Below are 10,752 nucleotides of genomic sequence, written 5' to 3' on the forward strand. Positions count from 1 at the left end.
ACCGACCGGGACACTTTTGGACAAGGGGTGACGACGTCCAATAATGCCAGGCCTCTCTGAGCCAAGAGGGGAGCTGTGGAGCAGCGAGCAGTCTTCACACAGAAACCAAACAAGAGATTATCACTGCTCCGTGCCTTCAGCCTTGTTACGGTGTATCTGTTACATCTTATACAGCTGAGGGAGAGCAGGTGAAGAATAACACACACACACACACACACACACACACACACACACACACACACACACACACACACGCACACACACACGCACACACACACACACACACACACACACACACACACACACACACTTGTACTTTGACCTGGACAGGCACTGTGGGACAGACGGACCTTGTGTGCGAAAAAAAACAAGATTTACACTTTGATTTCCTTGTCAAACGACATCCCATCAGCGTACGCGTCCTGCATCCAAACATCTTGCAGAATGGTGCTTTTATGTAGCTCACAGTGCTCACTTGGCGTGCATGGCACTTTTGTCTTATCTCTCACACACAAGCAAGCGTATACAACACACACACACACACACACACAGACACACACACACACACACACACACACACGGCGTCATAGGCGAGGAGAGAAGGCCTACTGCTGCGAACAACACACACCATCTCTCCCTGTTTCTTATATGTTAAGGAGGCTCCCCCTTCTATATTTTCATATATTCATATATGCGTCCATTGAACATGCCTGCACCTCCAGGTTTGATACACACCCCACCTCCGCTGTTTTCTCCTCCTTTCTGTACAGCCACCATTGTCAGCCGCATGTATTGTTTTCCAGGACGAGCTCCAGAAAAGCGCGCTCTTATCTCTCCGTGAGAGAGCGAAGCTGCCGGCGGATAATTTATAGGTTTTAATTACCCTGTATTCCGCGTGATCAGCCGGACCTCCATCACCTGGCTAGGGGAGAAAATCGACTCAAAGCCTCTGTCATCGTCACCGCGCCAAACACTTCATCAAAGGACCAATAAATGCAACATGATGGACAGGCGCGACGCACAGGAGCGTTTTCAGGGTGTTAATAGAAAAGTCGCTGTGCAGCCTGGGACACAGAGAAGACTGCACGAAGGAACAACTTAATTGGTGTAATTCATATTGAGGGCTTTGTTGGTTTTGATTTTATTTATTTTATTTAATTTTTTTTTTGTAGGCTATGTGAAGCCGGAGGCCTCACTGCGCCGCTGATACCATGAACGGACAAATAGATGAACTATTTCTCCGTGCATTCTAAGATCATTTAATGATCTTATGTCACAATATTCCTTTAGAAATTATATAATAGTCATCCAGGGACTATGTGATTTTTTTTTTTTTTTTTACAGTAGTTTATTATTATTATTTGATGTGCATTGATGTTATTCTTAACATGTCTCAGTGTTCATAATGAACGATTGTGTGGGGAAGTATGTCTGTGTTCTGTGTGGGCCTTCTCTTATTTATGTTTCTCAAATTATCCTTCAGTATCTGTTAGTGTTTATAGTGGTATCTGCTTTTCTAGCAGGGTTTATTCATTTTGCAATGTTTTTTTGTTTTTTTTTGTAAATCACTTTGCTATTCATCAACATAATTATTATCATCATAGTTAACGTGGAGTTTTTGGACCATCAGCGGCATAATGTATCCGAATATCAACGAACTGTCAGACAGCTAAACAGGAAATTAGCTTTTCCTCCTGCTGCTGGGTTCACTTCTAATAGCCGTTTTATGTAAAGCCATCATCAGACTATAGTGTTGCTGGGGGGATTATTCACCTTCCAGGTCTCACACACACACACACACACACACACAAAGGTGAGGCTGATAAGAGCTGTTTCTAGATAAAGATTTGTTCAGTGCAGACGCTGTCAGTCTGGTTGATACTGAGAGACTGTTCCGGACCTCCACAGCAATTTAGCCGTTTATACTGATTAGGATTCAATTCTGAGATCATAGTAGGACCTGTGTCACTGGGACGGTGCACCTAGACACGGTCCAACAGCAGCAACGCATACGAATTAATGGATACAAATGTCAAAATAAATACAAACACAGAAGCGCGAGTTCAGGCTTTTTGGTTGCAGTAATTGTGTCATCTATAACCATTTGTTAGGACAGGCGCATTGATGTAGCCTACACTATTTCAAAATAAAAAGGAAGACAAATATCAAATCTTTTCATAATTAAAAAATAAAAATGAAATGTAGGCCTACAACTATATTCACATTGAATACGATCTACATGAATGTGCCTATTTCAAATAAAATATTGTCTTAATAACAATAACAATAGCTTAAATCTTATATTCACAGCTCTTCCAGGACAGCGGAAACGTTTAGTTCATCTTTTTTTCAAAACGTGAAATTATTATTAAACGCACCAAACTCCGAGATGATCCGTTGTCCTTTGATCACAAAAATGCAAAAGTTGACCCTCTGCAAGAGCTTCGAGGCTTTAGGACAGCCTACTGCTGTTTGTTTGTAACATATAGTGACTGAGAGCGTGGCTGGTAAACTAGGCCTGTAGGTTTGGCTCGACCTTTCCTGAACAAAGCTGTGAAGGAGCTGTCCGCTGTGACCACACCAAAGATCAGCAATATGAGCGATGCAGCTCACTGAGAGTTTGTAAAGGGATTCAATCAAAAGATGAACTAAACTAAGGATGTGGATCTATAACCACTTCCCTCCCCGTTTGAACCTGATATAATGTATTTGTTGGGTGAACTGAGACTAGAGGTAGGCTAGAGACCAACTGTACAGGACAGTTATAGAAGAGGCTTTTGGTGGAGTCTGTTCTTACAGCAATTCTGCTCTTTTTGATTTACTCCCCTGGTATGTCTCTGGACAAAACGGCTGAACATGAAATAGAAAAAAACATGAAATTAAAATATAGGCCTATATTTCTGGATTTTTAGCTATTTTGCTAGGGATGACTGACTCATAATTACAACATAAAGCTGCAAAATGTCCAGGCGATAAACTGGTGGCAAAAAAACCCCCAAAAGTATTCTGAGTACAGCAGGGAATGGTGACAGTAAGGAGCCCTCTTAAGGAGATGGCGATGCTGCATCTGCTGAAATTAGACTCAACTGTTAACTCCTCATCATTTTATTAGCACATAAGTGCTTCACAGTGCACAGTGGGCACGTAGAGAGAGAATATTATATCAGAGAGACATCTAGTGGTCAATCAGAGTTACTGCGTGTAAAATAACCCCCCCACCCCACTTCTCAGTAACACAGAGCAGAGAACACATTTACAGGATGATATTAACATACAGTTTAACAAATGTAATAGGCTAACAAAAATAAGCACACGTAAACATAGGCCGATAGGATAACTGAGTTATCCGTATTAAAGTGTTGACCATTTGATGAGTCGGGATCTTTTAGATTCTTCGAAGCTGGTTCTTCGGGTTTATTGGGAACTGTTGTCAGAGCAACAAATCGATAGTTATGTATTGTAACTCCAGATTCTATGAGTATAGGCATAGCCCTCTAAGAGCTTTTGCACGACTGCACACGCGCATGCGTGAAGATTTCTTTCGAGCCCTTGTGCCCTGCACGGGCCTCTCTTACTTCCGCAGTTACTGTATATTACTGTCACTGCCACTGACACCGCTGTTTACAAGTCGGCTCAGGGGTGGATTGGACCAGGTGGGTGGCAGCCAGATGTCGATATAACTCCGGGGGACAGTCAAAGGCTTAGCGGTCATGGCGGAGAAAGCAGAGCGAAGTTGTTCTGCGCTGCGGTCAACTAGGCGGCACACCGGTGCGCGTCAGTGAGGTGGGCATGGACCTGGTCCCGGGGAGATGGCGGTGTGGGCTTCCGTCGGCCGAAAAACGTGGCCTTCGGAAGCAGGATGGAGGCCAGGCTCTGCCGAAGTGGCGGGACTGCTGGGAACTCCATTTCCGTGTCGCCTTGGTCCCTGGTGAACGGGGTTCCCAGGTTCACACAGGTCGAGAACAAAAACCTTAGTGGTGGGCTGGGAGCCCACCTCTTCTGTTTCGAGCTCCAGTTCTCCCAACGGGGAGGAGGGAGAGCCGGTGACGGCTAGAGAACCATCTCTGGGGGGGATCCAAATCAGCGGACTCTTGCCCGCCAAAGAGATCCTCTTCCGGGATGTCCGGGTGTTGCCGCTGCTGGTATCCTTACCTTACCTGACTGTTCGCCTGGCTGCCATCGTCTGCCGCTTGAGTTCCTCCGTCGGTAAGCGGGCGCAGAACTGCTGGCAGCCGGCGGGGTGCCAGCCCGGCGAACGGGGCCGAGGCACGCCTCGCAGCTCGGGTGGAGATCTGGCGGCAGGCTGTAGCCAGTCCGTCAATCGGTACACAGGCGGACACCGCTGCTCTTCGAAGTCTTCAAACTGATTGTCGCTGAAGAAAAATAGGGAGCAGATCTCTGGTCTCGCAGCTATGATATACAGTAACTGCGGACGTAAGAGAGGCCCGTGCAGGACACAAGGGCTCGCAAGAAATCTTTACGGCTGTGCATGCGCGAGGGATAAACCCAATAGCAACGGCTCTTAGAGGGCGAAGCCTATACAAAATAGAACCTTAAACCCAAACCTGCAAAAGTGTTTTTTGCTCAGTATGCTGTTAGCCCGAATTGGTAAAGTTCACCCCACACACATACTAATTTGAGATACAATTGGTTCACTTTCTTAGATGTTTAATGAGAATAAAAAATGTTAATGAAATTATGATTTTAGAAAAGAACATGCAGGTTATTGGGAAATATTGTTATAGCCTAATCCGTTGTTGTAATTATCACATCTACTTTTATTCTCAACTGCCTGAAACGCCTCGCCCACCTTCCTGTTTGACATTCCTCCATTAGTGATGTCACTGATTGAGAATGCCAGCCCAGTTTTTTCATATGTGCTGCCCATTCGGTGCTGTCGGAGCAAGCACAGCCTGCCCAGTTGTTTGAAATGGTAGACCAATCACAGCAGAGTGGGCCAGCTGACCAATCAGAGCAGACTGGGCTTTTCAGGAAGAGGGGCCAAGAGTTCAGGCAAAGGCACTGCAGCAATGGGCAGTATGATAAACATATGATTTTTGAACATCGAAGCATGTAAACCTGTTCTAGTAGACTCCAAGAGTACAAATATGACACTGAAAATGAGTATAATAGGGGCTATTTAACTGCAAAACTGTTGGAAAATGTTCATGCAATTAACGCTGATTTTGTAAAAGATTTGAGTAAGGTTTCCTTTTCATCATAGGCTTATGATTATCACATAAAAGTATCTTGCATGTTCATTGGGGAGAACGCAAGTTATGACTATAATTATTGATCTATAAGATCAAATGATGACTGTCACAGTCTTCGCCTGGAATTATGCAATCCTTTTACCTATTCTCAGGATCTTACAACAACAAAGTCACGTGACTGAGGTCAGGAGGCTTGGCTCACCGCCAATAGGAGCATCGGGGTGAACACACCTCCTCCTCTAGCCTGGAACACATCAGCTTGTTCTAAGCAACAAAAGATGAAGATGGTCATTGTTTGGCCCTCATAGACCCATAGTAAAAGTCATAACTTACGATCTATTTCCACCTCAATCATACCTCTTATACACCAAAAACCAGGGTTGGACCAGGGTTATCTGACCCGTGTTCAACCCTTCTTATGTCAATTTAAACCAAGCTAGTCAACACGGGTATATCCCTGGTCACGAAAATTCAGATATGACCAGGGTCACGACCCAGGAGCAATGCATACCAATTACCTTAGGTGCTGGAAATGGGCAGGGGGGTTTACACGTCATATTCAGTGAACAGCTCACGTTATCACATACTCCATACTTTTGCAGCTGGAAGCTGCGTCGCTTGGGGGCGCTGGCCTCCAGGTGCCAGGAGCGTCACTTACAGCAAAATGCTGTGTTTGCTGGAAGTGTGTGTGGTGGGGGGGAGGCCCTTGCATCTCGGTGCCTGAAGCCCCGACTAGATTGAACTGCTGTGGTTGTTGCAGGTTGGTGGCAGGCACTGGTATCCAGGCAGGAGCCCCGGCTAGAGAGCAGCTACAGCTGCTTGGAGTAGGCATCCAGGTGCCAGGAGCCCTTGCTTAAATGGGTCCTTGTGATCCATGTCTTATTACTTGATCCTTGGTTTCCCTAAAAACTAAAATGTCCGACGTTTCCAAAGACACTGAACACACTTTGATAGGGAAAGCACAGCATGCAAATGCTATTTTCGTCAAAAGGAGCAGTAAAACTTCTCATTTAACAGTCACACTGACGCATCTGTGTTTGTTTTTGTCAAAATCATGGTGGACGCTCTGGTTGTTTGTCGCCATCTGCTGGCTGTATTGATGAACTGACACTAATGACCCATATTTCATTCTTTTCTCATTCAGAAAAATCTTAAGCTAGCACGGAGCTCAAAGGATTGTGAGGATGTTGAGAAACGGCAAAACATATTTAATAAATCATACTGAGATTTGGTTATGGTTTATTTCAACAAATTTCTTTTTAAAATATATTTTGATGTCCCTTTTGCCTCTCAAAAGTATCCATGGACCAGCCTCCTCTGGGCTGTACACCTTGGTATAAGCCTACAGTTTGCAAGTTTGTGTTTCCTGTGATGGCAAAGGAATGTATGTTGTGGTTTCATCTTGTATGTCTTATTTTCTCATTGTATTGCTATGGTGAGTATGAAATAAAGTTTGATCTGAATTGAAAAATTGTAGGCTTATATCTTGATGAACCAACTATCAGTTTGCATTTGGATAATATTTGCACTATGGGAAACCTGGCTAGTGTCATGGCTTACTGGGACACTTGAATAGAATGGAGCCCTCTTTAAAGGTGCAGTAGGTAAGACTTATAAAACTAACTTTCTGTCATATTTGCTGAAACTGACCCTATGTTCCAGTAGAACTACATGAAGCAAGTCATTAAAAAAAAAAAAATCTGGCTCCTCTGGCACCACCTACAGCCTGTAGTGAGATTTGCAAAAATCCACCGCTCCCTGTTTAGATGCACCAATCAGGGCCTGGGGCGGGGGGGGGGGTGTCTAACTGCGTGTCAATCACTGCTCATGCACACGCATTCATTCTCCCTTGTGGGGGGAGGGGCTTAGGAGACTGTTTTGGGCTTTAGCAGAAAGGGGGGAGGAACTGAGAAGTTGTTGATGTTCAAATGTTTTGGCTAAGTCCTGGATCTTCCCAATCCTACCTACAGCACCTTTAATGTTACTAGTAACATCTGTGCTTTTCTTCCTATGACAAGTAAAATGTCTTTTGTAAAAAAGGTCTATTATGTTTGAAAAACTGTTATATTTGTGCTACATTTAGAAGCTTAACTGCTAGACATCGGTCCATCAATGGATGCAACATATTGTGTGAGCCATATCATCTTTATACTACAATTTACCTTTAAACAGAGACTCATTTGTTTGCATCTGTTCAGTGTTAAAGAGACTGTACTATTGATATTTTTGGCCACTTGGGGGCAGCAGGGCTTCTAGGTGAGTGAGAGCTATTCCCTTTCATCCACTGAACCATCTTTAACTTTCACACCATTTCTACACATTCATTTTTTTCCCTCCAAGTTTCAATCCAAACACCCTTACAGCCACAACAATAACTGAACGCTAATGCACTAGAATATGTTTCAATTCCTACTTTTTAAGGGGTCAAAGGTGAGTGCATGAGAAAAAAACAAAATGAAAAGATGACATTTAATGAGAAATTAAGGCTGAGGCAAGTGTAATTTTAGAGTCATTTAAGCTTACAAGAGGAAAGAGAAAGGAGACGTGATGTGACTTTGCTTCTTCTTTTTCGTTTTCCTTCTCTTTACAACACTGCACCCGCCTATGTAAATACGGTATCACAGCCACAGAACATTTTATCAGTAAGACTATTAATGGAGACCGGGGCGGCCTCTAGCTCACCCAGTAAGAACGTTTGCCCCATGTAGGCTGAGTCCTTTGCAGCGGCACGGGTTTGAATCCGACCTGCTGCCCTTTACTGTGTGTCATCCCCCATCTCTCTCCCACCTTTCATGTCTATCCACTGTCACTGTCTAATAAAGGGAAAAGCTCCAAAAAATTATCCGCCCAAAAAAGGACTGTATTAATAAAGACTATGTTTCTCTGATTTCCACTATTTCTACTTTTTTATAATCAGTACATTGTTTTGATCATGTGCATGGGCGATTTAAGACCCTTAATTTCATCTCAGCCCCCCTAAAAATCATAATACTAAAAAACTTTTCTTTAAAAAGAAAATCAATTTTAGAGCTTAAGTGAGAGTTTGTGAACTTGTCTGTTAGTGACAGGGGACAAACTGTTACCATTAACAGAAACATAGTGTTGGCCAATCAGAGGAGGTTGTGCCAGACTCCCTCCTTTGGCTGAGTCTCTATCTGATCTGTCAGAGGGAGAGCAGGAGACAGTTGTGAAGTTTAACGTTGGTAGTCCCCAGAGAAGAAAAAGTTGCTCATTTCAAGGCGCACATTATAACCGAAATTAAAACTTAAGCAACTAAAATTGTTGAACGTGAGAACATTTTGTCAAACTGGTCGTTATTACTGTGATTTATAAAGTGTCTGGTTTAGTTCCATCGTAGTGTTAATAGTGTACAAAAGCTGACGTTGTTGTTCAGTAGCTAGGTCAAAGGTGATCACATAATGAAATTACTGATTTAGCAGGTCGGGGGGGTAACACTTTTGCAAGGCAGTGTATCCGTGTCACATAAAGGTCTGGTCCTAGAATCGCCCCTGTGTTAGTGTTAAGGCCCTGACACACCAACCAGACGGGCCGACCGTCGGCAGAAAAGCGTCACGTGGTTCTTTTTTCTCCGGAAATTCACAGCCAGACTGTCATGGCGGCTTGTTCAGAATACGATCTCATATTGTACTAAAATAGTTCACCGAAACGTGTTTCTGAAAACATTTTAAGAGAGAAATAGGCCGTGCAGTTGCTGAATCTGTCTTCATTTCAGATTGACAAAGGTCAGTTTAAAAGATTTTCGTCAGATTTTGAGAGGCTCATCCGAGTCCCGACTGCCCTGTCCCTGACTGAACATGTTGGGTCGGCCCAAATGAAGGCCGACGGCACGGGACACACAGAACAGACTCGAGTCACGGACCTCGCCAGACGGCCCGACGCCCGATTATCGGGCTGGTGTGTCTTCTCTCTTAGCCTGTCTCTTAATGCGTTCTGCTGTCTGTCAGGTCATTAGGTGGTGGTGTTCTAACTGCACAAACAAAACAAACAAAATGAACACACACATTGTTCGAACATTTCTTTAGCACAATTGCTCTGCCAGTTCCAACAAGTTCTCTAAATTAAATTAATTCATTCATTGTTCGTCCATGATTTTCTGTGTGAACAACTTTTTCTGATCCGATGTCCCAATCAGGAGGACTACATAATTTCTCTGTGCCTCACAAAACATTACACAGTTTCAGGGAAAGATTAGGGTTGCACGATATTGACAAAATGCGATATTGCGATATTGATTATGAATATTGCGATATCGATATTAATTTAGATATTTTTAAACATATGCAAAATTACAAAAGTTACGGGAAAACACTTGTTTAATTCATAACAAATTAAACAAGTTTTCTTACAACGCAAGGTTTATTTCAACTGACAGTCATATTGGACTGGTCCAACATGAATATATAAATAAGGACCATGTCTACAGAACAGGACATGTTTTACTGGTTGGACAGTATAAAATATATAAATAAAGAGAACACACATGTTTTACTGGTTGGACAGTATAAAATATATAAATAAAGAGAACAGGACATGTTCTACTGGTTGGACAGTATAAAATATATAAATAAAGAGAACACACACGTTTTACTGGTTGGACAGTATAAAATATATAAATAAAGAGAACAGGACACGTTCTACTGGTTGGACAGTATAAAATATATAAATAAAGAGAACAGGACATGTTCTACTGGTTGGACAGTATAAAATATATAAATAAAGAGAACAGGACATGTTCTACTGGTTGGACAGTATAAAATATATAAATAAAGAGAACAGGACATGTTCTACTGGTTGGACAGTATAAAATATATAAATAAAGAGAACAGGACATGTTCTACTGGTTGGACAGTATATAATAAATAAATAAAGAGAACAGGACATGTTCTACTGGTTGGACAGTATATAATAAATAAATAAAGAGAACAGGACACAGCTTTTCTTTCGCTTCTCTGATTCGTTCCGTTTTGTTGTCTCTATCTATTTCTTCACTTACACTGTCACTGTGTTGAAATATGCACACACATGGTACGCTCCATAGGGTTTTGTTTTTAGTGATGTGCACTAACATGTGCGAGTGGCACGGTAACCATGGTAACTGGCCAATGAAACATGGTCATTACAGCGTTTCAAGCGGGCGCTAAATCAAACACAACTAAGCCACACAGCCAACGGACGGGACACAGCGCTCCACAATATAAACAAAATATTACATATATTATTGCGACACTTTCGATATAATATTGTGCAACATGATATTGCAATAACTATATTGAGTCGATATTTCTTGCACCCCTAGGAAAGATCATGGTTGGGGTTGGAAAAAGTACTTTGTTAAGGTTAGGGGACCTGTAATAACCCCTTTTTATTTACTTTCTCAAACCTACTTCCTCCCAGTAACATCAGCCAAGGGCAGCAAGCTGGATAGTAAGCTTAATTTTCATACTGCACAATTGTTTACAAAATGTTTGCTTTGGGATTGAGGTACTTTGAATATGCATGGCTGACAGACAGTTAAACA

The sequence above is a fragment of the Sander lucioperca genome, chromosome 8 (genome assembly GCF_008315115.2).
Source record: "Sander lucioperca isolate FBNREF2018 chromosome 8, SLUC_FBN_1.2, whole genome shotgun sequence".
In the NCBI taxonomy this organism is placed as follows: domain Eukaryota; kingdom Metazoa; phylum Chordata; class Actinopteri; order Perciformes; family Percidae; genus Sander; species Sander lucioperca.